Source organism: Vigna umbellata, chromosome 9 (assembly GCF_029865625.1).
Source record: "Vigna umbellata cultivar VRB3 chromosome 9, Vumbellata_1.0, whole genome shotgun sequence".
NCBI classification, from domain to species: Eukaryota; Viridiplantae; Streptophyta; class Magnoliopsida; order Fabales; family Fabaceae; genus Vigna; species Vigna umbellata.
In genome coordinates, this window is record NC_142173.1 from 38,002,039 (window position 1) to 38,029,964 (window position 27,926).

At 46.5% G+C, this 27,926-nt stretch overlaps 1 non-coding gene and 1 pseudogene across 1 annotated transcript; one reads left to right on the forward strand and one right to left on the reverse strand.

Annotated features, from left to right (window-relative positions):
* The first annotated feature begins 23,522 nt into the window (after positions 1-23,522).
* Positions 23,523-25,550, forward strand: LOC148193467 (uncharacterized; annotated as a pseudogene).
* On the reverse strand, positions 24,134-24,241 carry LOC148193468 (small nucleolar RNA R71). The gene has a single exon (XR_015782479.1). It is a non-coding gene; the product is annotated as a small nucleolar RNA R71 (small nucleolar RNA).
* Positions 25,551-27,926: the final 2,376 nt, after the last annotated feature.

Consider the following 27,926-nt stretch of genomic DNA (forward strand, 5'->3'; position numbering starts at 1 on the left):
AGTTTGTAAATCTACTGGGTTGCCTCCCAGCAAGCGCTTCTTTAACGTCATTAGCTTGACCCAGTAAAGCTCAGGTTCCTTCTTCTTTTTCTTCTTTCTACTGAACTTCTTCAGAAATTTGATCAAACCAGGAACCTGTTGCAATGTCTCAATCATAGGAACTTTAATCTCCAATTTCTTGAAGATTTCCATAAAGCACTTGAATTTCTTTTCCTTCCTATGATTCTTCTTTAGATGAGGATGTGATTTTCATATGATTTCTTCTTCTTTCCTCTCATCTTCTTTTTCTTACGCTTTCTCTCCCCAAATTTTCTCTTTTCTTTTCTTTTATTTTTTCTTCCCTTCTCTTCTTCTCCTCAACTTCTTTATTTTCACACAAATTTTCTTTCTCTCTTCTCTCTCAACCACTTCTTTTTCTTTTTCTTCATCTTTATCTTTCTCACTCAACTCTTCTTTTTCTTCTCTCTCTATCTTTTCCTCATCTCTCTCTATTTCTTTCTCAGCAAAAATCTTGTCACTTTCAGTGACAATGACTTGACCTTCCTCCTTAAGGTTAACTTCAGTATTAACCTTAACATTCAATTTTTGACTAATGAAACGAAGGTGCATCTCCAAATTTTTCAAAAATTGTTGGGTGTCATCCAAATTTACTGATGGAGAGGTTGTTGCTGCCATTGTTGTGGTGGCAGCCTATCAAATTCTTCGGCAGCTTGAGTGGTTTTGTGATGACGATCAGGTATCTGTATGTACTGTTGAACTGCCTCCTCCAACGTTATCCTTCTTCCCGATAGAGAGGGTTTTTTCTGCCTTTGTTGTGGTGGTAGATTCTTAAATTGTTCGACAGCTTGCCAAAATTGATCATCATCCATGCTTGAGTGAGATCCCACCAGTGATTGAAATTACCTTAGTAGAATTGAGTGCCTATTAAATTCTTGTTCGAATTGCATCCTGCAAACATTAGGCACAAAACTCTAGAAAATATTTGTTAGCACAAAAAGATAGAGAAAAAAAAAATAAAAAAATCAAAGGATATAATTGAAAAGATAAAAAGATAGGAAATAAAAACAGAAAAATAAAAACAGAAAAATAAAATAAAATAAAATAAAAACAGAAAATAAAATAAAATAAAATAAAATAATAACCAAAAAAATAAAAACAGAAAATAAAAACAGAAATTCAAAATTAAAGTCAAATAAAAGATATAAGATTCAGAAGATAAAAACAGAAAACAGAAAAACAGAAAAACAGAAAAATAGAAAAATAAAATAAAATAAAATAAAATAAAATACAAACTGAAAAATATAAACAGAAAAATAAAATAAAATAAATAAATAAAAAAATTCGAAATTTAATTTAAAAATAAAAAAAATAAGTCAAAGATAATCAATAATCACACAAATTAACCAGTTAAACCACGAGTCCCCGGCAGCGGCGCCAAAAACTTGATGGACAAATTTGTAAGCACCAAAATATGATGTCACAAACTTGTTTCACAATCGGCAAGTATGACCGAATCGTTTCAAGTAATAAACTTGGTAAGACCAAGTATCGTTCTCCCAAAGGACTCACGGCCTAGTTTAGTTATGTGATTTGTTGATTAGCTAAGACTTAAGAACACAATAATTGAAGTTTAATATGCAAAGACGAAAATTAAATATGTATGCATGAATTGATCAATGACAAAGACAAAAGATAAACACTTTCAAGGAAATATATGAATGAATATGTTGTTGGGGGTCAATTTCATCTCATCCACTCTCATATATTTTAGGAATTCAACATTCAAATCATCATTGTTAATGCCACTCTCTAATGTACCATTCTAGATGGCTTCTCCCTAATCAAATAGTTCATACAATTCCTAGCATTCCTAATGATTAGTTCATGAGTGCAGGAGCTTAAAGGCAACCAATATAATATTGTCAGTATAATATTGGGAGAAATTCCCCGGATCTAGATTTCCCCGTACGTGTCCGTATCAACAAAACCAATAATCATGCATTAGAATGAGTTAAACAATGCAAGCATTGAGCAAAGAGGAAAAACCCTAACTAATGATGAAAGAAAGCATATGTCTTAATTCAAAGATGTACTCAACAAATCCATATATGAGAGCTTCAAGAGATTACTTTGATTCCCCAAAAAACATACAAGGTTTAGTTCACCATATTCATGGTGAACCTAGATGAATAACAATGAAAGTATGAAAGAATAAACCCAATAAAGGTGAAGAGGTAGCCTGAGCATCCAAGATCCTCCTTCAAAGGGGTGAAAGAGAGAGTGTTTGCCTCGTTTCTGCCAAAGATGCCTAACTATAGGACGTGCAAGCCCTTATATACTAATCTAGAGTTACAAAAGATTACAAAAGTCCAAGCCCAAAAAGTGCCGCTCAGCGGTATTTACCGCTCAGCGGTGATTGCGCGTCTTCTTTCTTCCCCTCAGCAGCCATTTTGCCCCTCAGCGGTTCCAACGTCACCTCTTGAGTGCCGCTCAGCGGTAGTTTGCCCGCTGAGCGGTGCCTTCGACTTCTCCTTTTTGCACTCTTTCTTGTCTTTTCTAATGTCCTCTCTCTTATTCTTCACTTCTTTCACCAAATTCACCTCAAAACCTGCACAAGAACACTTAAATCAAGCATAAACCTGTCCAGCTCTCTTATTTCTGAAAATATAAACAAAAGGCATGATTTCAAGCTAGTTTCTAAGTCTAAAGGTTGCTTTTAGTATCAACTTTAAGCATGAAAATAACAGTTTTTCAACTGTTATCATGGAGGATGTGCACGAAGATGACGAAGTGGACGAAGTTGACAAAGTGGACGATGTGGAGGAAGTGGACAATGTGGAGGAAGTGGACGACGTAGACGAAGGCGACGAAGTGGACTAAGTTGACCAAGTGGACGAGGTTGACGAAGTGGACGAAGTGGACGAGGTTGACGAAGTGGACGAGGTGGACAAGGTGCACGAAGTGGAGGAAGTGGAGGAAGTGGAGGAAGTGAAGGAAGTGGACGACGTAGACGAAGGGGAACAAATGGAAGAAGTTGACGAAGTGGAAGAAGTTGACGAAGTGGACGAAGTGGACGAAACTGTGGAAGTGGAGGAAGTGGAGGAAGTTGAGGAAGTGGAGGAAGTGGACGAAGCTCAGGAAGTGAACGAAGTGGAGGAAGTGAGGGAAGTGGGCGAAGTGCACGAAGTTGACGAAGTTGACGAAGTGGAGGAAGTGGACGAAGTGGACGAAATGGAAGAAGTGGAGGAAGTGGAGGAAGTGGCGAAGTGGACGAAGTTGACGAAGTGGAGGAAGTGGAGGAAGTTGACGAAGCGGACGAATTGGAGGAAGTGGAGGAAATGGAGGAAGTGGAGGATGTGAACGAAGTTGACGAAGTAGACGAAATTGACATAGTGGACGATGTGGAGGAAATGGACGAAGTGGAGGAAGTGGACGACGTAGACGAAGGGGACGAAGTGGAGGAAGTGAAGGAAGTGAAGGAAGTGGACGACGTAGAAGAAGGGGAAGAAATGGAGGAAGTTGACGAAGTGGACGAGGTGGACGAAGTGAACAAAGTAGATGACATTGACGAAGTGGACGAGGTGGACGAGGTGGACGAGGTGGACGAGGTGGACGAGGTGGACGAAGTGGACGAAGTGGACGAAGTGGACGAAGTGGACGAAGTGGACGAAGTCGAGGAAGTGGAGAAAGTGGAGGAAGTGGATGAAGTGGAGTAAGTGAAGGAAGTTGAGGAATTGGAGGAAGTGGAGGAAGTGGAGAAAGTGGAGGAAGTGGGCGAAGTGGACGACGTTGACGAAGTGGACGAAGCGGACGATGTGGAGGAAGTGGACGAAGTTGACGAAGTGGGGGAAGTGGACGAAGAGGAGGAAGTGGACGAAGTGGACGAAGTGGAGGATGTGGAGAACTGGTGAACTGGACGATGTTGACGAAGTGGAGAAAGCGGAGGGAGCGGAGGAAGCGGAGGAAGTGAAGGAAGTTGACGAAGTTGACAAAGTTAACGAAGTGGACGAAGTGGACGAGGTGGACGTGGTCTACGAAGTGGACGAAGTGGACATAGCGGAGAAAGGCGACAAACTGAACAAAGTGGACGAAGTGGACGAGGTGGACGAAGTAGACGAAGTCGAGGAAGTGGAGAAAGTGGAGGAAGTGGATGAAGTGGAGTAAGTGATGGAAGTTGAGGAAGTGGAGGAAGTGGAGAAAGTGGAGGAAGTGGGCGAAGTTGACGACGTTGACGAAGTGGACAAAGCGGAGGAAGCGGAGGAAGTGAAGAAAGTGGACGAAGTTGACGAAGTTGACGAAGTGGACGAAGTTGACGAAGTGGAGGAACCCGAGTAAGTAGAGGAACTGGACGAACTAGACAAAGTGAAGGAAGTGGACGAAGTGGAGGAACTGGACGAACCAGACGAAGTGGAGGAACTGGAAGAAGTGGAGGAAGTGGAGGAAGTTGACGAAGTTGACGAACTGGACGAGGTCGACGAAGTGGAAGAAGTGGGCAATTTGGAGGAAAATGACGAAGTTGACGTAGTTGACGAAGTTGACGAAGTTGACGAAGTGGAGGAACTGAAGGAAGTGGAGGAAGTGGAGGATGTGGACGAAGTTGACGAAGTGGACGAAGTGAACGATGTGGATGAAGTTGACGAAGTGGATAAAGTGGAGGAAGCAGAGAAAGCAGAGGGAGGAAGTGGAGGAAGTGGACAAAGTTGACGTAGTTGACGAACGAAGTGGTAGAAGTTGACGAAGTAGACGAAGTGGATGAAGTGGATGGAGTAGTGTAAGTGAATGAAGTGGAGGAAACGGAGGAAGTGAACAAATTTGACGAAATGGAGGAAGTGGAGGAAGTTGAGGAACTGGGCGAAGATGACGACGTTGAGGAAGTGGACGAAATGGAGGAAGTGGAGGAAGTAGAGGAAGTGGAGGTGGAGGAAGTGGAGGAAGTGGAGGAAGTGGAGGAAGTTGAGGAAGTGGAGGAAGTTGACGAAGTTGACGAGGTGGACGAAGTGGACGAGGTGGACGAAGTGGACGAAGTGGAAGAAGTGGAAGAAGTGGACGAAGTAGAGGAAGTGCGAAATGGACGAAGTTGACGAAGTGAAGGAAGCGGAGGACGTGGAGGAAGCGGAGGAAGTGGACGAAGTGGAGGAAGTGGAGGAAGTGGAGAAAGTGGAGGGACTGGAGCAAGTGGAGGAAGTGAGGAAGTTGACGAAGTGGACGAAGCGGACGAGGTGGAGGAAGTGGAGGAAGTGGACGAAATGGACGAAGTGGACGAAGTGCACGAAGTGGAGGAAGTGAATGAAGTAGTGTAAGTGAATGAAGTGGAGGAAACAGACAAAGTGGAGGAAGTGAACGAATTTAACGAAGTGGAGGAAGTGGAGGAAGTTGAGGAAGTGGGCGAAGTTGACGACGTTGACAAAGTGGACGAAGCGGAGGAAGCGGAGGAAGTGGACGAAGTGGAAGAAGTGGAAGAAGTGGAAGAAGTGGACGAAGTGGAGGAAGTCGCGAAGTGGAGGAAGTTGACGAAGTGCAGGAAGTGGACGAAGTGGACGAAGTGGTCGAAGTGGACGAAGTGGACGAAGTGGAGGCAGTGCACGAATTGGACGAAAGTGACAAATTGGACAAAGTGGACGAAGGTGACGAAGTGGCCGAAGTGTACGAAGTTGGCGAAGTGGAGCAAGAGGAGCAAGTGGACGAAGTGGATGAAGATGACGAAGTGGAGGAAGTGGAGGAAGTGGACAAAGTGGAGGAAGTGGAGGAAGTAGAGGAAGTGGATGAAGTTGACGAAGTGGACGAGGTGGACGAAGTTTACGAAGTAGACGAAGTGGACGAAGTGGAAGAAGTGGAGGAAGTGGACGAAGTGGAGGAAGTGGACGAAGTGGAGGAACTAGAGGAAGTGGACGAAGTGGATGAAGTACAGGAAGTGGAGGAAATGGAGGATGTGGACGAAGTTGACGAAGTGGAGGACGTTAACGAAGTTGACGAAGTGGAGGAAGTAAAGGAAGAGGATGAAGTGGAGGAAGTGGATGAAGTAGAGGAAGTGGAGGAAGTAGAGGATGTGGACGAAGTTGACGAAATGGACGAAGTAGACGAAGTTGACGAAGTGGACGAAGTGGAGGAAGTGGAGGAAGTGGAGGAAGTGGATGAACTAGAGGAAGTGGAGGATGTGGACGAAGTTGACGAAGTTGACGAAGTGGAGCAAGTGGAGGAAGTAAAGGAAGTGGAGGAAGTGGAGGAGGTGGATGAAGTAGAGGAAGTGGAGGAAGTGGAGGATATGGACGAAGTTGACGAAGTTGACGAAGTGGAGGAAGTAGGCGAAGTAGACGAAGTGGATGAAGTGGACGAAGTGGAGGAAGTCGACGGAGTAGACAAAGAGGACGAAGTTGACGAAGTGGACGAAGGTGACGAAGTGGACGAAGTGTGCGAAGTGGAGGAAGTGGAGGATGTGGACGAAGTTGACGAAGTGGAGGAAGCGGACAAACTAGACGCAGTGGACGAAGTGGTGGAAGTTGACGAAATTGACGAAGTGGACAACATGGACGAAGTTGACGAAGTGGACGAAGTGGGCGAAGTGGAGGAAGTTGAGGAAGTGGAGGAAGTGGAGGAAGTGGGCGAAGTTGACGAACCAGAGTAAGTGGAGGAAGGGGACGAATATGAGGAAGTGGAGGAAGTGGACGACGTAGACGAACAAGAAGAAATGGAAGAACTTGACGAAGTGGACGAAGTGGAGGAGGTGGAGGAAGTGGACGAAGTTGACGAAGTGGACGAAGTGGAGGAAATGGACGAAGTTGACGAAGTGGACGAAGTGGATGAAGTGGAAGAAGTGGAGGAAGTTGAGGAAATGGACAAAGTGGTGGAAGCAGACGAAGTGGACGAAGTTGACAAAGTGGAGGAAGTGAAGGAAGTGGAGGAAGTGGAGGAAGTTGAGCCAGTGGAGGAAGTGGAGGAAGTGGGCGAAGTTGACGACGTGGACGAAGATCCCGAAGTGGACGAAGTGGTTGAAGTGGTGGAAGTGGACGAAGTGGACGAAGTGGAGGATGTGGATGAAGTGGACAAGGTGGAGGAAGTGGAGGAAGTAGAGGAAGTGGAGGAAGTAGAGGAAGTGGAGGAAGTGGAGAAAGTAGAGGAAGTGGAGGAAGTGGAGGAAGTGGATGAAGTAGAGGAAGTGGAGGAAGTGGAGGAAGTTGACGAAGTTGACGAAGTGGAGGAAGTGGAGCAAGTGGAGGAAGTAGAGGAAGTGGAGGAAGTGGAGGAAGTGGATGAAGTAGACGAAGTGCAGGAAGTGGAGGATGTGGACGATGTTGACGAAGTGGAGGAAGTAGACCAAGTTGACGAAGTGGACGAAGTGGATGTAGTGGTGGAAGTGGACGAAGAGGAGGAAGTGGACCAAGTGGAGGAAGTGGACGAGGTGGACGAACTAGATGATGTGCACAAAGTGGACGAAGTGGACGAAGTTGACGAATTGGACAAAGTGGACGAAGGTGACGAAATGGACGAAATGTACGAAGTGGAGGAAGTGGAAGAAGTTGACGAAGTGGACGAAGTGTACGAAGTTGGCGAAGTGGTGGAAATGGAAGAATGGACGAAGTGGACGAAGTGGAGGAAGTGGAGGAAGTGGAGAAAGTGGACGATGTAGACGAAGGGGACGAAGTGGAGGAAGTGGAGGAAATGGACGACGTAGACGAAGGGGAAGAAATGCAAGAAGTTGAGAAGGTTGACGAAGTTGACGAAATGGAGGAAGTGGAGGTAGTGGACGAAGTGGAGGAAATGGACGAAGTGGACGAAGTGGATAAAGTGGAAGAAGTTGAGGAAGTTGAGGAAGTAGAGGAAGTTGACGAAGTGGACGAGGTGGACAAAGTTTACGAAGTAGACGAAGTGGACGAAGTGGAGGAAGTGGACGAAGTTCACGAAGTTGACGACGTGGAGGAAGTGGAGGAAGTGGAGGAAGTGAAGGAAGTAGAGGAACTAGAGGAAGTGGACGAAGTGGATGAAGTACAGCAAGTGGAGGAAGTGGAGGATGTGGACGAAGTTGACGAAGTGGAGGACGTTAACGAAGTTGACGAAGTGGAGGAAGTAAAGGAAGAGGATGAAGTGGAGGAAGTGGATGAAGTAGAGGAAGTGGAGGAAGTAGAGGATGTGGACGAAGTTGACGAAATGGAGGAAGTAGACGAAGTTGACGAAGTGGACGAAGTGGAGGAAGTGGATGAAGTAGAGGAAGTGGAGGATGTGGACGAAGTTGACGAAGTGGAGGAAGTAAAGGAAGTGGAGGAAGTGGAGGAAGTGGAGGTAGTGGAGGAAGTGGACGAAGAGGAGGAAGTGGACCAAGTGGGGGAAGTGGACGAGGTGGACGAACTAGATGATGTGCACAAAGTTGACGAAGTGGACGAAGGTGACGAAGTGGACGAAGTGTACGAAGTGTGCGAAGTGATGAAAGTGGAGGATGTGGACGAAGTTGATGAAGTGGAGGAAGTGCACGAACTAGACGAAGTGGACGAAGTGGAGGAAGTTGACGAAGTTGACGAAGTTGACGAAATTAAAGAAGTGGACAACGTGGACGAAGTTCACGAAGTGGACGAAGTGGGCGAAGTGGAGGAAGTGGAGGAAGTGGACGAAGTGGAGGAAGTTGAGGCAGTGGAGGAAGTGGAGGAAGTGGGCGAAGTTGACGAACCGGAGTAAGTGGAGGAAGGGGACGAATATGAGGAAGTGGAGGAAGTGGACGACGTAGACGAACAGGAAGAAATGGAAGAAGTTGACGAAGTGGACGAAGTTGACGAAGTGGACAAGGTGGAGGAAGTGGACGAAGTGGACGAAGTTGACGAAGTGGACGAAGTAGACGAAGTGGACGAAGTTGACGATGTGGACGAAGTGGATGAAGTGGAAGAAGTGGAGGAAGTTGAGGAAATGGACAAAGTGGTTGAAGCAGACGAAGTGGACGAAGTTGACAAAGTGGAGGAAGTGAAGGAAGTAGAGGAAGTGGAGGAAGTTGAGCAAGTGGAGGAAGTGGAGGAAGTGGGCGAAGTTGACGACGTGGACGAAGTGGACGAAGATGACGAAGTGGACGAAGTTGTTGAAGTGGTGGAAGTGGACGAAGTGGACGAAGTGGAGGATGTGGATGAAGTGGACGAGGTGGAGGAAGTGGAGGAAGTGGAGGAAGTGGAGGAAGTGGAGGAAGTGGAGGAAGTAGAGGAAGTGGAGGAAGTGGAGAAAGTAGAGGAAGTGGAGGAAGTGGAGGAAGTGGAGGAAGTGGAGGATGTGGACAAAGTTGACGAAGTGGAGGAAGTTGACGAAGTGGAGGAAGTGGAGGAAGTGGAGGAAGTGGAGGAAGTGGAGGAAGTTGAGGAAGTGGAGGAAGTGGAGGAAGTGGATGAAGTAGAGGAAGTGTAGGAAGTGGAGGATGTGGACGATGTTGACGAACTGGAGGAAGTAGACCAAGTTGACGAAGTGGACGAAGTGGACGAAGTGGAGGTAGTGGAGGAAGTGGACGAAGAGGAGGAACTGGACCAAGTGGGGGAAGTGGACGAGGTGGACGAACTAGATGATGTGCACGAAGTGGACGAAGTGGACGAATTGGACGAAGTTGACGAATTGGACAAAGTGGACGAAGGTGACGAAATGGACGAAATGTACGAAGTGGAGGAAGTGGAAGAAGTTGACGAAGTGGACGAGGTGTACGAAGTTGGCGAAGTGGTGGAAGTGGAGGAATGGACGAAGTGGATGAAGTGAAGGAAGTGGATGAAGTGGCGAAGTGGAGGAAGCGGAGTAAGTGGAGGAAGTGGACGACGTAGACGAAGGCGACGAAGTGGAGGAAGTGGAGGAAATGGACGACGTAGACGAAGGGGAAGAAATGGAAGAAGTTGACAAGGTGGACGAAGTTGACGAAGTGGAGGAAGTGGAGGTAGTGGACGAGGTGGAGGAAATGGACGAAGTGGACGAAGTTGACGAAGTGGACGAAGTGGATAAAGTGGAAGAAGTTAAGAAAGTTGAGGAAGTAGAGGAAGTTGACGAAGTGGATGAACTTGACGAAGTGGACGAAGTTGACGAAGTGGACGAGGTGGACAAAGTTTACTAAGTAGACGAAGTGGACGAAGTGGAGGAAGTGGACGAAGTTCACGAAGTTGACGAAGTGGAGGAAGTGGAGGAAGTGAAGGAAGTAGAGGAACTAGAGGAAGTAGACGAAGTCGATGAAGTACAGGAAGTGGAGGAAGAGGAGGATGTGGACGAAGTTGACGAAGTGGAGGACGTTAACGAAGTTGACGAAGTGGAGGAAGTAAAGGAAGAGGATGATGTGGAGGAAGTGGATGAACTAGAGGAAGTGGAGGAAGTAGAGGATGTGGACGAAGTTGACGAAATGGAGGAAGTAGACGAAGGTGACGAAGTGGACGAAGTGGACGAAGTGGAGGAAGTGGAGGAAGTGGATGAAGTAGAGGAAGTGGAGGATGTGGACGAAGTTGACGAAGTGGAGGAAGTTGACGAAGTGGAGGAAGTGGAGGAAGTAAAGGAAGTGGAGGAAGTGGAGGAAGTGGAGGTAGTGGAGGAAGTGGACGAAGAGGAGGAAGTGGACCAAGTGGGGGAAGTGGGCGAGGTGGACGAACTAGATGATGTGCACGAAGTTGACGAAGTGGACGAAGGTGACGAAGTGGACGAAGTGTGCGAAGTGATGGAAGTGGAGGATGTGGACGAAGTTGATGAAGTGGAGGAAGTGGACGAACTAGACGAAGTGGACGAAGTGGACGAAGTGGACGAAGTGGAGGAAGTTGACGAAGTTGACGAAGTTGACGAAATTAAAGAAGTGGACAACGTGGACGAAGTTCACGAAGTGAACGAAGTGGGCAAAGTGGAGGAAGTGGACGAAGTGGAGGAAGTTGAGGAAGTGGAGGAAGTGGAGGAAGTGGGCGAAGTTGACGAACCGGAGTAAGTGGAGGAAGGGGACGAATATGAGGAAGTGGAGGAAGTGGACGACGTAGACGAACAGGAAGAAATGGAAGAAGTTGACGAAGTGGACGAAGTTGACAAAGTGGACGAAGTGGAGGAAGTGGACGAAGTTGACGAAGTGGACGAAGTGGAGGAAATGGACGAAGTTGACGATGTGGACGAAGTGGATGAAGTGGAAGAAGTGGAGGAAGTTGAGGAAATGGACAAAGTGGTTGAAGCAGACGAAGTGGACGAAGTTGACAAGGTGGAGGAAGTGAAGGAAGTAGAGGATGTGGACGAAGTGGAGGACGTGGACAAAGTTGACGAAGTGGAGGAAGTTGACGAAGTTGATGAAATGGAGGAAGTGGAGGAAGTGGAGGAAGTAGAGTAAGTGGAGGAAGTGGAGGAAATGGATGAAGTAGAGGAAGTGCAGGAAGTGGACGATGTGGACGATGTTGACGAACTGGAGGAAGTAGACCAAGTTGACGAAGTGGACGAAGTGGACGAAGTGGAGGTAGTGGAGGAAGTGGACGAAGAGGAGGAAGTGGACGACGTAGACGAAGGGGACGAAGTGGAGGAAGTGGAGGAAATGGACGACGTAGACGAAGGGGAAGAAATGGAAGAAGTTGACAAGGTGGACGAAGTTGACGAGGTGGAGGAAGTGGAGGTAGTAGACGAAGTGGAGGAAATGGACGAAGTGGACGAAGTTGACGAAGTGGACGAAGTGGATAAAGTGGAAGAAATTGAGAAAGTTGAGGAAGTAGAGGAAGTTGACGAAGTGGACGAAGTTGACGAAGTGGACGAGGTGGACAAAGTTTACGAAGTAGACGAAGTGGACGAAGTGGAGGAAGTGGAGGAAGTGGACGAAGTTCACGAAGTTGAGGAAGTGGAGGAAGTGGAGGAAGTGAAGGAAGTAGAGGAACTAGAGGAAGTGGACGAAGTGGATGAAGTACAGGAAGTGGAGGAAGTGGAGGATGTGGACGAAGTTGACCAAGTGGAGGACGTTAACGAAGTTGACGAAGTGGAGGAAGTAAAGGAAGAGGATGATGTGGAGGAAGTGGATGAACTAGAGGAAGTGGAGGAAGCAGAGGATGTGGACGAAGTTGACGAAATGGAGGAAGTAGACGAAGTTGACGAAGTGGACGAAGTTGAGGAAGTGGAGGAAGTGGATGAAGTAGAGGAAGTGGAGGATGTGGAGGAAGTTGACGAAGTGGAGGAAGTTGACGAATTGGAGGAAGTGGAGGAAGTAAAGGAAGTGGAGGAAGTGGAGGAAGTGGAGGTAGTGGAGGAAGTGGACGAAGAGGAGGAAGTTGACCAAGTGGGGGAAGTGGACGAGGTGGACGAACTAGATGATGTGCACGAAGTTGACGAAGTGGACGAAGGTGACGAAGTGGACGAAGTGTACGAAGTGTGCGAAGTGATGGAAGTGGAGGATGTGGACGAAGTTGATGAAGTGGACGAACTAGACGAAGTGGACGAAGTGGACGAAGTGGACGAAGTGGACGAAGTTGACGAAGTTGACGAAATTAAAGAAGTGGACAACGTGGACGAAGTTGGCGAAGTGGAGGAAGTGGACGAAGTGGAGGAAGTTTAGGAAGTGGAGGAAGTGGAGGAATTGGGCGAAGTTGACGAACCGGAGTAAGTGGAGGAAGGGGACGAATATGAGGAAGTGGAGGAAGTGGACGACGTAGACGAACAGGAAGAAATGGAAGAAGTTGACGAAGTGGACGAAGTGGAGGAAGTGGACGAAGTTTACGAAGTTGACGAAGTGGAGGAAATGGACGAAGTTGACGATGTGGACGAAGTGGATGAAGTGGAGGAAGTTGAGGAAATGGACAAAGTGGTGGAAGCAGACGAAGTGGACGAAGTTGACAAAGTGGAGGAAGTGAAGGAAGTAGAGGAAGTGGAGGAAGTTGAGCAAGTAGAGGAAGTGGAGGAAGTGGGCGAAGTTGACGACGTGGACGAAGTGGACGAAGATGACGAAGTGGACGAAGTGGTTGAAGTGGTGGAAGTGGACGAAGTGGACGAAGTGGAGGATGTGGATGAAGTGGACGAGGTGGAGGAAGTGGAGGAAGTGGAGGAAGTAGAGGAAGTGGGGGAAGTAGAGGAAGTGGAGGAAGTGGAGAAAGTAGAGGAAGTGGAGGAAGTGGATGAAGTAGAGGAAGTGGAGGAAGTGGAGGATGTGGAGGAAGTTGACGAAGTGGAGGAAGTTGACGAAGTTGACGAAGTGGAGGAAGTGGAGGAAGTGGAGGAAGTGGAGGAAGTGGAGGAAGTGGACGAAGTAGAGGAAGTGCAGGAAGTGGAGGATGTGGACGATGTTGACGAACTGGAGGAAGTAGACCAAGTTGACGAAGTGGACGAAGTGGACGAAGTGGACGAAGTGGAGGTAGTGGAGGAAGTGGACGAAGAGGAGAAAGTGGACCAAGTGGGGGAAGTGGACGAGGTGGACGAACTAGATGATGTGCACGAAGTGGACGAAGTGGACGAAGTGGACGAATTGGACGAAGTTGACGAATTGGACAAAGTGGACGAAGGTGACGAAATGGACGAAATGTACGAAGTGGAGGAAGTGGAACAAGTTGACGAAGTGGACGAAGTGTACGAAGTTGGCGAAGTGGTGGAAGTGGAGGAATGGACGAAGTGGATGAAGTGAACGAAGTGGAGGAAGTGGCCAAGTGGACGAAGTTGACGAACTGGAGGAAGCGGAGTAAGTGGAGGAAGTGGACGACGTAGACGAAGGGGACGAAGTGGAGGAAGTGGAGGAAATGGACGACGTAGACGAAGGGGAAGAAATGAAAGAAGTTGACAAGGTGGACGAAGTTGACGAAGTGGAGGAAGTGGAGGAAGTGGACGAAGTGGACGAAGTGGAGGAAATGGATGAAGTGGACGAAGTGGACGAAGTGGACGAAGTGGAAGAAGTTGAGGAAGTTGAGGAAGTAGAGGAAGTTGACGAAGTGGACAAAGTGGACGAAGTGGACGAAGTGGACGAAGTGGACGAAGTGGACGAAGTTCACGAAGTTGACGAAGTGGAGGAAGTGGAGGAAGTGGAGGAAGTGGAGGAAGTGGAGGAACTAGAGGAAGTGGACGAAGTGGATGAAGTACAGGAAGTGGACGATGTGGACGAAAATTGACGAAGTGGAGGACGTTAACGAAGTTGACGAAGTGGAGGAAGTAAAGGAAGAGGATGAAGTGGAGGAAGTGGATGAAGTAGAGGAAGTGGAGGAAGTAGAGGATGTGGACGAAGTTGACGAAATGGAGGAAGTAGACGAAGTTGACGAAGTGGACGAAGTGGGGGAAGTGGAGGAAGTAGATGAAGTAGAGGAAGTGGAGGATGTGGACGAAGTTGACGAAGTGGAGGAAGTTGACGAAGTGGAGGAAGTGGAGGAAGTAAAGGAAGTGGAGGAAGTGGAGGAAGTGGATGAAGTAGAGGAAGTGCAGGAAGTGGAGGATGTGGACGAAGTTCACTTAGTGGAGGAAGTAGACGAAGTGGATGAAGTGGACGAAGTGGAGGAAGTAGAGGAAGTGGAGGAAGTGGAGGATGTGGAGGAAGTTGACGAAGTGGAGGAAGTTGACGAAGTGGAGGAAGTGGAGGAAGTGGAGGAAGTAGAGGAAGTGGAGGAAGTGGAGGAAGTGGACGAAGTAGAGGAAGTGCAGGAAGTGGAGGATGTGGAGGATGTTGACGAACTGGAGGAAGTAGACCAAGTTGACGAAGTGGACGAAGTGGACGTAGTGGAGGAAGTGGACGAAGAGGAGAAAGTGGACCAAGTGGGGGAAGTGGACGAGGTGGACGAACTAGATGATGTGCACGAAGTGGACGAAGTGGACGAATTGGACGAAGTTGACGAATTGGACGAAGTTGACGAATTGGACAAAGTGGACGAAGGTGACGAAATGGACGAAATGTACGAAGTGGAGGAAGTGGAACAAGTTGACGAAGTGGACGAAGTGTACGAAGTTGGCGAAGTGGTGGAAGTGGAGGAATGGACGAAGTGGATGAAGTGAACGAAGTGGAGGAAGTGGCTAAGTGGACGAAGTTGACGAAGTGGAGGAAGCGGAGTAAGTGGAGGAAGTGGACGACGTAGACGAAGGGGACGAAGTGGAGGAGGTGGAGGAAATGGACGACGTAGACGAAGGGGAAGAAATGAAAGAAGTTGACAAGGTGGACGAAGTTGACGAAGTGGAGGAAGTGGAGGAAGTGGAGGAAGTGGAGGAAGTGGACGAAGTGGACGAAGTGGAGGAAATGGATGAAGTGGACGAAGTGGACGAAGTGGAACAAGTTGAGGAAGTTGAGGAAGTAGAGGAAGTTGACGAAGTGGACGAAGTGGACGAAGTGGACGAAGTGGAGGAAGTGGACGAAGTTCACGATGTTGACGAAGTGGAGGAAGTGGAGGAAGTGGAGGAAGTGAAGGAACTAGAGGAAGTGGACGAAGTGGATGAAGTACAGGAAGTGGAGGAAGTGGACGATGTGGACGAAGTTGACGAAGTGGAGGACGTTAACGAAGTTGACGAAGTGGAGGAAGTAAAGGAAGAGGATGAAGTGGAGGAAGTGGATGAAGTAGAGGAAGTGGAGGAAGTAGAGGATGTGGACGAAGTTGACGAAATGGAGGAAGTAGACGAAGTTGACGAAGTGGACGAAGTGGGGGAAGTGGAGGAAGTAGATGAAGTAGAGGAAGTGGAGGATGTGGACGAAGTTGACGAAGTGGAGGAAGTTGACGAAGTGGAGGAAGTGGAGGAAGTAAAGGAAGTGGAGGAAGTGGAGGAAGTGGATGAAGTAGAGGAAGTGCAGGAAGTGGAGGATGTGGACGAAGTTCACTTAGTGGAGGAAGTAGACGAAGTTGACGAAGTGGATGAAGTGGACGAAGTGGAGGAAGTAGACGGACTAGACAAAGTGGACGAAGGTGACGAAGTGGACGAAGTGGACGAAGGTGACGAAGTGGACGAAGTGTAGGAAGTTTGCGAAGTGCAGGAAGTGGAGGATGTGGACGAAGTTGACGAAGTGGAGGAAGTGGACGAACTAGACGAAGTGGACGAAGTGAAGGAAGTTGACGAAGTTGACGAAAATGACGAAGTGGACAACGTGGACGAAGTTGACGAAGTGGACGAAGTGGTCGAAGTGGAGGTAGTCGACGAAGTGGAGGAAGTTGAGGAAGTGGAGGAAGTGGAGGAAGTGGGCGAAGTTGACGAACCGGAGTAGGTGGAGGAAGGGGACAAATATGAGGAAGTGGAGGAAATGGAGGAAGTGGACGACGTAGACGAACAGGAAGAAATGGAAGAAGTTGACGATGTGGACGAAATGGAGGAAGTGGACGAAGTGGAGGAAGTGGAGGAAGTGGACGAAGTTGACGAAGTGGACGAAGTGGAGGAAATGAATGAAGTTGATGAAGTGGACGAAGTGGAAGAAGTGGAGGAAGTTGAGGAAATGGACAAAGTGGTGGAAGCAGACGAAGTGGACGAAGTTGACAAAGTGGAGGAAGTGGAGGAAGTGGACGAGGTTGAGGAAGTGGAGGAAGTGGAGGAAGTGTGAAGTTGACGACGTGGACGAAGTGGACGAAGATGACGAAGTGGACGAAGTGGTTGAAGTGGTGGAAGTGGACGAAGTGGAGGATGTGGACGAAGTGGACGAGGTGGAGGAAGTGGAGGTAGTGGAGGAAGTGGAGGAAGTAGAGGAAGTAGAGGAGGTGGAGGAAGTGGAGGAAGTGGACGAAGAGGAGGAAGTAGACCAAGTGGAGGAAGTGGACGAGGTGGACGAACTAGATGATGTGCACGAAGTGGACGAAGTTGACGAGTTGGACAAAGTGGACGAAGGTGACGAAATGAACGAAATGTACGAAGTGGAGGAAGTGGAGGAAATTGACGAAGTGGACGTAGTGTACGAAGTTGGCGAAGTGGTCGAAGTGGAGGAATGGACGAAGTGGATGAAGTGGAGGAAGTGGCGAAGTGGACGAAGTTGACGAAGTGGAGGAAGCGGAGTAAGTGGAGGAAGTGGACGACGTAGACGAAGGGGACGAAGTGGAGGAAGTGGAGGAAGTGGACGACGTAGACGAAGGAGAAGAAATGGAAGAAGTTGACAAGATGGACGAAGTTGACGAAGTGGAGGAAGTGGAGGAAGTGGAGGAAGTGTAGGAAGTGGACGAAGTGGAGGAAATGGACGAAGTGGACGAAGGTGACGAAGTGGACGAAGTGGATGAAGTGGATGAAGTTGAGGAAGTTGAGGAAATGGACAAAGTGGAGGAAGTGGACGATGTGGACGAAGTTGACGAAGTGGAGGAAGTGGAGAAAGTGGAGGAAGTGGAGAAAGTGGGCGAAGTTGACGACGTTGACGAAGCAGACGAAGTTGACGAAATGGACGAAGTGGAGGAAGTGGAAAAGTGGACCAAGATGACGAAGTGGACGAAGTTGACGAAGTGGACGGAGGTGACGGAGGTGACGAAGTGGAGGAAGTGGAGGAAGTGGAGGAAGTGGCGGATGTGGACGAAGTTGACGATGTGGAGGAAGTGAAGGAAGTGGAGGAAGTAGACGAAGTGGTGGAAGTGGACGAAGTTGACGAAGTGGAGGAAGTGGAGGAAGTGGAGGAAGTGGAGGAAGTAGAGGAATTAGAGGAAGTGGAGGAAGTGGATGAAGTAGAGGAAGTGGAGGATGTGGACGAAGTGGACGATGTGGAGGATGTGGAGGAAGTGACGAAGTGGATGAAGTGGACGAAGTTGACGAAGTAGACGAAGTGGACGAAGTGGAGGAAGTGGAGGAAGTAGAGGAAGTGGAGGAAGTGAAGGATGTGGATGAAGTAGAGGAAGTGGAGAAAGTGAAGGATGTGGACGAAGTTGACGAAGTGGAGGAAGTAGACGAAGTTGATGAAGTGGACCAAGTGGAGGATGTGGACGAAGTGGAGGAAATGGACGAACTAGACGAAGTGGATGAAGTGGAGGAAGTGGACGAAGAGGACGAAGTTGACGAAGTGGAGGAAGTGGAGGAAGTGGAATAAGTGGAGGAAGTGGACGAAGTTGACGAAGTGGATAAAGTGGACGATGATGACGAAGTGGACGAAGTGTACGAAGTTGGCGAAGTGGAGGAAGTGGAGGAAGTGGAGGAAGTGGACGAAGTGGAGGAAGTGGAGGAAGTGGACGAAGTTGACGAAGTGGAAGAAGTTGACGAAGTTGACGAAGTTGACGAAGTGGAGGAAGTTGAGGAAGTGGAGGAAGTAGAGGAAGTGCAGGAAGTGGAGGAAGTCGAGGAAGTGGAGGAAGTAGAGGAAGTGAAGGAAGTGGAGCATGTGGAGGAAGTGGAGCATGTGGAGGAAGTGGCGAAGTGAACGAAGTTGACGAAGTTGACGAAGTTGACGAAGTTGACGAAGTTGACGAAGTTGACGAAGTTGACGAAGTTGACGAAGTTGACGAAGTGGACGAAGTGGACGAAGTTGACGAAGATGAAGAGGTGGACGATGTGGACGAGGTGGACTAATTTAACGAAGTTGTCGAAGTAAACGTAGTGGAGGAAATGGACGAAGTTGACGAAGTTGACGAAGTGGACGAAGCGGATGAAGTGGATGAAGTGGACGAAGTGGACGATGTGGAGGAAATGGAGGAAGTGGAGGAAGTTGACGAAGTTGACAAAGTGGAAGAAGTGGAGGAAGTGGCGAAGTGGACAAAGTTTGCGAAGTTGACGAAGTGGACGAAGTTGACGAAGTGGAGGAAGTGGAGGAAGTGGAGGAAGCGGAGGAAGTGGATGATGTAGAGGAAGTGGAGGAAGTGGAGGATGTGGACGAAGTTGACGAAGTGGAGGAAGTAGACTAAGTTGACGAAGTGGACGAAGTGGAGGAAGTGTACGAAGTGGACGATGTGGACGAAGGTGAAGAAGTGGACGATGTGTACGAAGTTGCCGAAGTGGAGGAAGTGGAGGAAGTGGACGATGTGGACGAAGTGGATGTGGAGGAAGTGGCGGAAGTAGAGGAAGTGCAGGAAGTGGAGGAAGTGGAGGAAGTAGAGGAAATGGAGGAAGTGGAGCATGTGGAGGAAGTTGACGAAGTGGACGAAGTGGAGGAGGTGGACGAAGTTGACGAAGTGGATGAAATGGACGAAGGTGACGAAGTGGACGAAGTGTACGAAGTTGGGGAAGTGGAGGAAGTGGAGGATGTGGAGTAGTGGCGAAGTGGTCGAAGTTGACGAAGGGGACAAAGCAGAGGAAGCAGAGGAAGCGGAGGAAGCGGAGGAAGCAGGAAAGTGGAGCAAGTTGACGAGGTGGACGAAGTGGACGACGTGGAAAAAGTGGAAGAAGAATAAGAAGAAGTGGACGAAGTCGAGGAAGTGGCGAAGTGGACGAAGTTGACGAAGTGGAGGAAGTAGAGAAAGTGGAGGAAGCGGAGGAAGTGGTGGAAGTGGAGGAAGTGGAGGAAGTGTTCGAAGTGGAGGAAGTAGACAAAGTTGACGAAGTTGACGAAGAGGAGGAAGCAGAGGAAGCGGAGGAAGTGGAGGAAGTGGAGGAAGTGAAGAAAGTAGAGGAAGTGGAGGATGTTGGCGAAGTGGAGAAAGTGGAGGAACTGGAGGAAGTGGAGAAGGTGGAGGGAGTGAACGAAGTGGAGGAAGTGGCGAAATGGACGAAGTTGACGAAGTGGACGAAGTGGAGGAAGCGGAGGAAGTAGAGGGAGGAAGTGGACAAAGTTGACGAAGTGGTAGAAATTGACGAAGTGGACGAAGTGGACGAAGTGGACGAAGTGGACGAAGTGGATGAAGTGGCTGAAGTGGAGGAAGTGGAGGAAGTTGAGGAAATGGACAAAGTGGCGGAAGTGGACGAAGTTGACGAAGTGGAGGAAGTGAAGGAAGTTGAGGAAATGGAGGACGTGGGCGAAGTTGACGACGTTGACGAAGGGGATGAAGTTGACGAAGTGGATGAAATGGAGGAAGTGGACGAAGTGGACGAAGTGGACGAAGTGGAGGATGTGGAGGAAGTGGACGAAGTTGACGAAGTCGACGAAGTGGACGAAGTTGACGAAGTGGACGAAGTTGATGAAGTGGATGAAGGTGACGAAGTTGACGAACTGTACGAAGTTGGCATAGTGGAGGAAGTGAAGGAAGTGGAAGAAGTGGACAACGTGGACGAAGTGGACAAAGTTGACGAAGTGGACGAAGTGGACGAAGTGGAGGATGTGAAGGAAGTGGAGGAAGTGGAGGAAGGGCGAAGTGGCGAAGTTGCGAAGTGGATGAAGTGGACGAAGCGGAGGAAGCGGAGGGAGGAAGAGGAGGAAGTTGACGAAGTTGAAGAAATTGACGAAGTTGACGAAGTGGAGGAAGCGGAGGAAGTGGAGGAAGCGGAGGAAGTGGAGGAAGTGGACGAAGTTGAGGAAGTGGACGAAGTTGAAGAAGTTGACGAAGTGACAGAATTGGATGAAGTGGAGGAAGTGGAGGAAGTGGAGGAAGTGGAGGAAGTGGAGGAAGGGGACGAAGTGGACAAACTGGAGGAAGCGGAGGAAGCTGAGGGAGGAAGTGGAGGAAGCGGAGGAAGCGGAGGAAGCGGAGGAAGTGGACGAAATTGAAGAAATTGACGAAGTGGAGGAAGGGGACGAAGTGGACAAAGTTGAAGAAGTTGACGAAGTGGAGGAAGCGGAGAAAGTGGAGGAAGTGGAGTAAGTGGAGGAAGTGGAGGAAGTTGACGAAGTTGACGAAGTTGAGAAGTGGATGAGGCGACGAAGTGGACGAAGTGGACGAACTGGAGGAAGTGGACAAACTTGAGGAAGCGGAGGAAGCGGAGGGAGGAAGTGGAGGAAGTTGACGAAGTTGAAGAAATTGACGAAGTTGACGAAGTGGAGGAAGTGGAGGAAGTTGAGTGATGAGTCGTTATTTCTTGAACTATATTTAATTTATTGCATTTAAATAAACTAGGGAATTGTGTTTAATTGTCTGTTATTTCCCCGTATTCCGAATTCTGCTTAATTTGGTCGGAAATTCGTAATTGTGCTAATTTGGGTTTTCTGACCTGATTAAGTGCATTTCTGGTTGTAGGGATGTTGTGGAAACATCATCTGGAGCATTGGGATATGGCGTGACACACTCAAAGGCTCAACATTTAGTCATTTAGATTCTAATTAAAGTTTTAATTTCGTTTTCTAGAAGCCCTTAATTAGAATTAGGTGTTTTGGACCCTTTTAGGGGCAATTTTGTAAAAAAAAAAAAGAAGACCCATTTGTAGGACATGTGCCTTTTTAGTTAGGGTTTTATTGTGTGGACCCCACCCTTATTAAAAGGATAGCACACGGCCTAGTTAGCCGTCACTTGCATTTAGTCATTTTACTCTCTTGTTTTATTTGTTTTGGAGGTTCTTGTAATGGGGGAATATATTTTTCTTTGACTCTGGGTTTTTGGGAACGTTGGGATAATGAATGAAGAACACATTTCTCTTTTTCTTGGAGTATAAAAACGGTGATTCATAGTGTGTGTGATGGTTGATTTCATCTTCAAGTTAAAAAAAAAGAAGAAACGCTGTCACAGTTTTGTTGGCTTTGAATGTTCCCTTTGTTTTATTCTGCCACACACAATGTACATTCATTTTTCTTAGTTTGGAGAAATGATGATTTAATTTGGGAAGCGTTACACGCTGTGCTGGAAGAGACGTGTGGAAGTTTGGTGACACAGCTTGTGTGGAAGGCACACATTTAAAGTTATTTTAGAAGCAAGACAACAACACGTTGATGGCTAATGTGGAGTGGGAGAATAGAAGCACTTTCATACAGCTGATTTACGGAGATTAATGGAGAGGCACGGATCCCAAAGGTGGAGTTGATTCATATTGCTGGAAGCACGTTTGAACGGACAACAGCAAGAGAAATTGTAGTAGCACGTTAGGTGAAGTGTGAGGTGTCACGTGGATTTCTATCCTTGGAAGTGAAGCACAGAAATTTTGGAGAAAGGAGATATCTTGGGAGAATAAGGTCTAGGTGATGGGACGTTGGCAGCAGCAACAATGCATTTCCTTTATTACTTTGAGAATGAAGAGGTGATTAGATGGGGGTAGGTGTACTTGTTTGGTGATAATTTTGAGAGAAGAAATATTTGTGTTTCGTCAGGATTTAGAACCCTAATCCAAAACATTCAAAGTTGTCTGCTCTGATGTCCAGTTGTGTTGTCTTCTCTCTTCTCCTTGTCCAAGCCGCGGGGGAGGGTGCCTGCAAAAGACACTCCGACGCTCAATTCTGTGACTTTGCGTAATAATCTTGTAATCAAGATTTAGTTATCAGAGCTCTAAGTTTTTAGTTCAAGTTCAAGTTACCTGTCCTCCTTACCAGACAAATATTTATAAATTATAATGAGCTTACCGTTAGGTCTGACTCATTAACCACCAATGAATGACAATATTAATTGTCAATAAATGTCAATTATTTTCATTACCTCCCCGACAGTTATTACTATTAATTACCTTAACGGCTGATTTAACCGATCGGTTTATAGACCTGAGAGTATCATCGGTCGGGCTGATTTAACCAATCGGTTCATTGACCTGAGAGGTATCATCGGTCAGGCTGATTTAACCAATCAGTTCATTGACCTGAGACGTATCATCGGTTGGGCTGATTTAACCGGTCGGTTTATTGACCTGAGAGAAATCATCGGTCGGACGACTCTTCTGCACCCTTACCGTTCGGTCGGCTATGATCCCATAGTAACAATTTGCTTTGGAGAAATGGATGCAGCGAGGAACATGTGCATTGGAGGTGATGGTGATTGACTATTGAGGGCATTGGTGTACGGTGGTAGGCTTTGAGAAAAGGAATTTTATTCAATTGCTTTGGAGCATAAGGGAGCAACTTCACGGTGATGAAGTTCATTTCATTTCTTGTACAAAGCAAGTTGATTGATTATTGGATGGCGCGCACGTAGTTGGAGGTAAAAATGGTTTTTGTCTTTCTTTATTCACACTTGCACTGAGAATGTTTGATATTATATGTTGGAATGCATTCAGCTTGGAAGGAGCTTACTAAGTCATTTTATTTTCACTTTTCAAACGTTTTTAACACCGTTTCCGTGATGAATGTTGCATTTCATTTTCCTGCTGTGCGTTTTCCAAACTGCTGCAATGTTTAATTAATTTATTAGTTAAGCATTACTCTTTTAATTGAAGTTTTATTCCAGCCGTGTGCATTTGATTGTTTATATTTTGATAGCTTTAATTGCGTTTGGATATTTACCCATTGCATTGTTTACTTTAATGTTTGCATGCACTTTAATGCTTTCAGTTATATTCGGTTTTGTTTACTTTCCGGTTTCAATTTAGTTTAATTGCATTCACAAAACACATCCAAACCCCCCCCCCCCCCACTTCGTGTTTGACCTAAGCCACGAACCATATTTGGTCCTTGAGAGACGACCTAGGAGTCACTTCCTAGCACTGTACTGCATTCTTTAATGCATATCAAATTTGACGGGCCGCGACAGCCCGCATCAAATTTTGGCGCCGCTGCCGGGGACCAACGGTTCGATTTTAGGTCTTTTGTTGTGTTAATGTGTTGTTTGAGTGTTTGTATATGTTTTGTCTTGTATGTTTGAGTATTTGTGCCTGTTTTGTTTGCTTAGGTTGTTTTGTGTGTTTGAATTTTTTTTTGTGCTATCGTTTCATGATTTTAGGGTGTTGTGACTTAGTGTATGACTAGGGGTAATCCTGGGCCTATACCACCCTTTGATCCGGAGATTAATAGGACTTTTCATAGGTTAGCTAGACATTCTAGAAATTTGTCTTTAGAGTCTCTTTTTGAGTCTGTTCCATTAGATACTGTGCATCCCACTGCTGAGTACTTTGTGCATACTGCATCTACTGCATCTGTTGCATCTGCACTTGATTTTGATTCTGATTCTGTTGTTTTTCACACTGAAAACAATATGGCACAACCTCCACCTCGTGAGAGGACTTTTAGGGAGATGGCTGCACCTGATTTCGATATTGAAAGCTTGTGCATCCAATATTCTGATGAGGACGTTCCATTTGTTCTCAAGACTGGACTGATCCATTTGTTGCCCAAGTTTCATGGTCTTGCAGGTGAAAGTCCACATAAGCATTTGAAGGAATTCCACATTGTCTGTTCCACTATGAAACCGCATGATGTTCCTGAAGAACACATCTTCTTGAAGGCATTCCCTCATTCATTGGAAAGTGTTGCTAAGGATTGGTTGTATGGTTTGGCGTCTAGATCCGTCACTAGCTGGGATGATTTGAAGAGGCTGTTCTTGGAGAAATTTTTCGCAGCAACTCGGACCACAGCTATCAGAAAAGACATAACTGGGATTAGGCAACTTGGTGGAGAGAGCTTGTATGAGTATTGGGAGAGATTCAAGACACTTTGTGCTAGCTGTCCCCACCATCAGATACCTGAACACCTCCTTATCCAGTATTTCTATGAGGGTTTGAACAACATGGATCGGGGTATGATTGATGCTGCCAATGGTGGAGCTCTAGGAGACACCACACCTGCTGAGGCTAGGCAATTGATTGAGAAGATGGCCTCCAAGTCCCAGCAGTTTAGCACCAGGATTGATGCCATTGTGGTGAGGGGCGTACATGATGTTGTTGCCCAGTCTTTATCAATTGTTGAAAGCAAGTTGGAAGGCAAGATTGACTCTCTTGAGAAGTTGGTGACACAGTTGACTACCAACCAGAGATCTACAGCTCCATCTGCATCTGTTGCATGACTATGTGCTATTTGTCCTTCTAGTGACCACTATACAGATGCATGTCCTTCTTTGTAGCACCCTGCTGCCTCTGATGCACCTCAGGCTTATGCTACGAATATTTACAACAACAGGCAGCAACATCAACATCAACCCCAACAACAGCACAACCATGACTTGTCCAACAATAGGTATAACCCAGGGTGGAGGGATCACCCTAATCTCAGATGGAACAATGCTCCACATCATCAGCAGCAACAACAACAGCAGCAACCACCTCATTTCCAGAATGTTGCAGGTCCTCACAGATATGTGCCTCCTCCTGTTCAGAGATTTCAAAGGCAACATCAAGAGATTCCTACCCAGCTAACTTCCCAACCTTCCACTTCCTCTTCTGAGCTTACCTTGGAGGAGTTGGTGAAGCAGATGACTATTCAAAACATGCAATTTCAGCAGGAAACAAGGGCCTCAATCCAGGAGACAAAAGCTTCCATTTAGAGCTTGACTAATCAGATGGAACAGATGGCCACACGGCTAACTCAAGCATAGTCGCAAAATTCGGACAGATTGCCTTCTCAGACTGTGCCAAATCCTAGAAATGAAAAGATCAGTGCCATCACCCTCAGGTCAGGAAAGCAAATTTTTGTGCCCACTATTCCACCACCTGCACCTAAACCTGCCACCTCTCAGAGAAAGGAAGACCAGGCAGGTCCTACTAGGACATTTCAGGCAGGTGGACCTTCTTCCTCTTCTGGTGGTTCTTCTTCTTCTACAGGTGGACCGTCTTCTTCTACCACCACCACCATCAGTGCATCTCCTGATATACAACACCGACCTATCCCTCTTCCATTTCCTCCTAAAGTAATTCAAAGCAAAAATATGGAAGAAGTGGATAAGGAGATATTAGAGACCTTCAGGAAAGTAGAGGTGAACATACCTTTGCTCGATGCCATAAAGCAGATTCCCAAGTATTCTAAATTCCCAGGTATGCCAATAAAAGGAAGATAAAGGGAAATTAAAGAGTGAGCATGGGCAGAAATGTATCTGCACTGATAGGTAAAGCTGTACCTCAGATTCCTGAAAAATGCGAAGACCCAGGTACGTTCTGCATTCCGTGCATTATTGGAAATAACAAATTTGAGAATGCCATGCTTGATTTGGGTGCTTCCATAAATGTCATGCCTATGTCAATCTTTAAATCTCTTTCTCTTGGAACTTTGCTACCAACGGGTACGGTAATACAGTTAGCAAATAAGAGTGTTGCCCATCCTACTGGTTACATAGAGGATGTTTTAGTTAGGGTTGGGGAACTGATTTTTCCTGCTGATTTTTACATTCTTGAAATGGAGGAAGGATTTTCCCGTGGGTCTGCCCCAATTATCTTAGGGAGACCATTTTTAAAAACTGCATGAACTAAAATTGATGTTTATGCTGGTACCTTGTCAATGGAGTTTGGCGACATTGCTGTTCATTTTAATATCCTTGATGCCATGAAACATCCATCTGAGGACCAGTCTGTGTTTCGTGCTGAGCTACTTGATTACACTGTTGATGAACATGTTTCTACTTCTCACTCTTTGCATGACAAGAACTACCTTTTGCATCACATGTGAATGCCTCTTTTCCATGCACTAAACATGAATTTGAGATTGTTGTTGATTTTGAGTCTAAAGTTAAACATCATTCATGCTCTGAAAGTATACTTGAGGTCCAGCCGCATACATTGGAATTGACTGTTGTACCCTTGGATTTAAATTCTGTGGACTTGGAATGCACTAACCTGATTGCAGGAGATACGCATAAATTTTATCACCAAGCGCCCAAAGTTGAATTGAAAGGCGCCTGCACAGGCAAAAGATTCAAGGACAAAGGGAACAGGCTGAACCCGTTCATCAATAATCCCGCTTTGGTAGATGCAGTTGTGAAAGAGACTTCTCTACTCAATCAAGCTTGGAAACGTCCACCATGAATTAGGGGAGTTTTCTTTTCTCCTTCCCTCCTCACTTTTATTGCACTTGTCTATATCTTTTGACTGTTCTGATTGTTAATCTGATGATCGTGACACACTGAGGACATTGTGTAGTTTAAGTGTGGTCTATTAGGGGAGGTTTTTCTTTGTTTAGGTCTTGTTTTCTAGGTAGTTTTTTTTTTGTTGTGTCTTGTGTACAGTTTTGCCTGTTTCTCTTAATTTTTGGACTTTGTTTAGGTTGTAGATATGTCTTTCACTTCATTGATACTCTGATTGTTTGGAAATCCTTTTTTTTTCTCTACTTGGAAGATGATTATGATGTTTGAGAGTGAATTAATTGTGACAGCAGTACCTTAGGTGAGATTTGAGCCACTTTATGTCTTTCTTGTGTGTGATATGTCTCTTGATTGCTTGCACATATGCCTTGGCTTGACTCTTCTTGATAATTCTTGATTGATATGCATGTTTGAAAGTGATAAAGGCAATTATGTTCTTGAGCCTCTCTAGAGCCAGATGAGCCTACCCTGTTTTGATCCATTGATAACCCTTTTGAGCCTATGCTTTTCCCCATTTCTTTGTTTTGAAGCTCATACACCAGCCCTAAGTGAAAAACCGTTATTACCTTAGCCTTAGGGAATTTTGGAGCTTTGGAATTGTTTTGGGAATAAGTGTTGTCTCCTGGGAGTTTCGGATGAATTGGCTAGTGAGTCCTCTTCTTATCGTGTTTTTGTAAATATGTGGTGTATCTTGTCTCTTGAAATTTTGTGCTTAATAAAGTAAAGAAAAGAGATAGGATGAAGAAAAAAAAGAGAGCAGAAAAACAGTGAAAAAAAATTGTGAATAATTGTGAATAATGAAGTCAAGAAGAGGATGAAATTAGAGGTTGTGGGTGTGTTTGAATGTGTTTACACTTGTTCCCCATTGCTCCTCTGTTCCTTATGGTTTGTAGCTTCTTATCCAGATATATCCTCCCTTGTCCTTGGCCCCATTACAACCATGAAAAGACCTTTTGATTTGAACATGCGTATGTGCTTGAGTGTTGATATTAGAGGCTTGCCAAGTCTATTTGTGTTTGCTTTCTTGAGTGCATTGAGTGACATTGATTTACCTTAAACACTTGAGAGAAACACTGATTGTGTGCATCTGTGAGGCTCTGTTGCTTTTGATTCATCTCTTGAACTGATTGACTGTTTTCCTTGTACTGAACTGTTTGGATGATTCTTTGAGTATTTGCTTTCATTGACTCTGTGAGGGATTCTGCCTATACCTTTTACTGTCCAGATTTTGAGAGAATTGTGCAATTGTGTTTCAATTTTCGAGTCTTTGTTGTCTGTCTGTCGAGTCTATGTCACCTCCCTAATGTTTGAGTAGTTCCCTAGTTTTCGTCTTGGTTTTGCCCAGGAGTGCAAAAGACT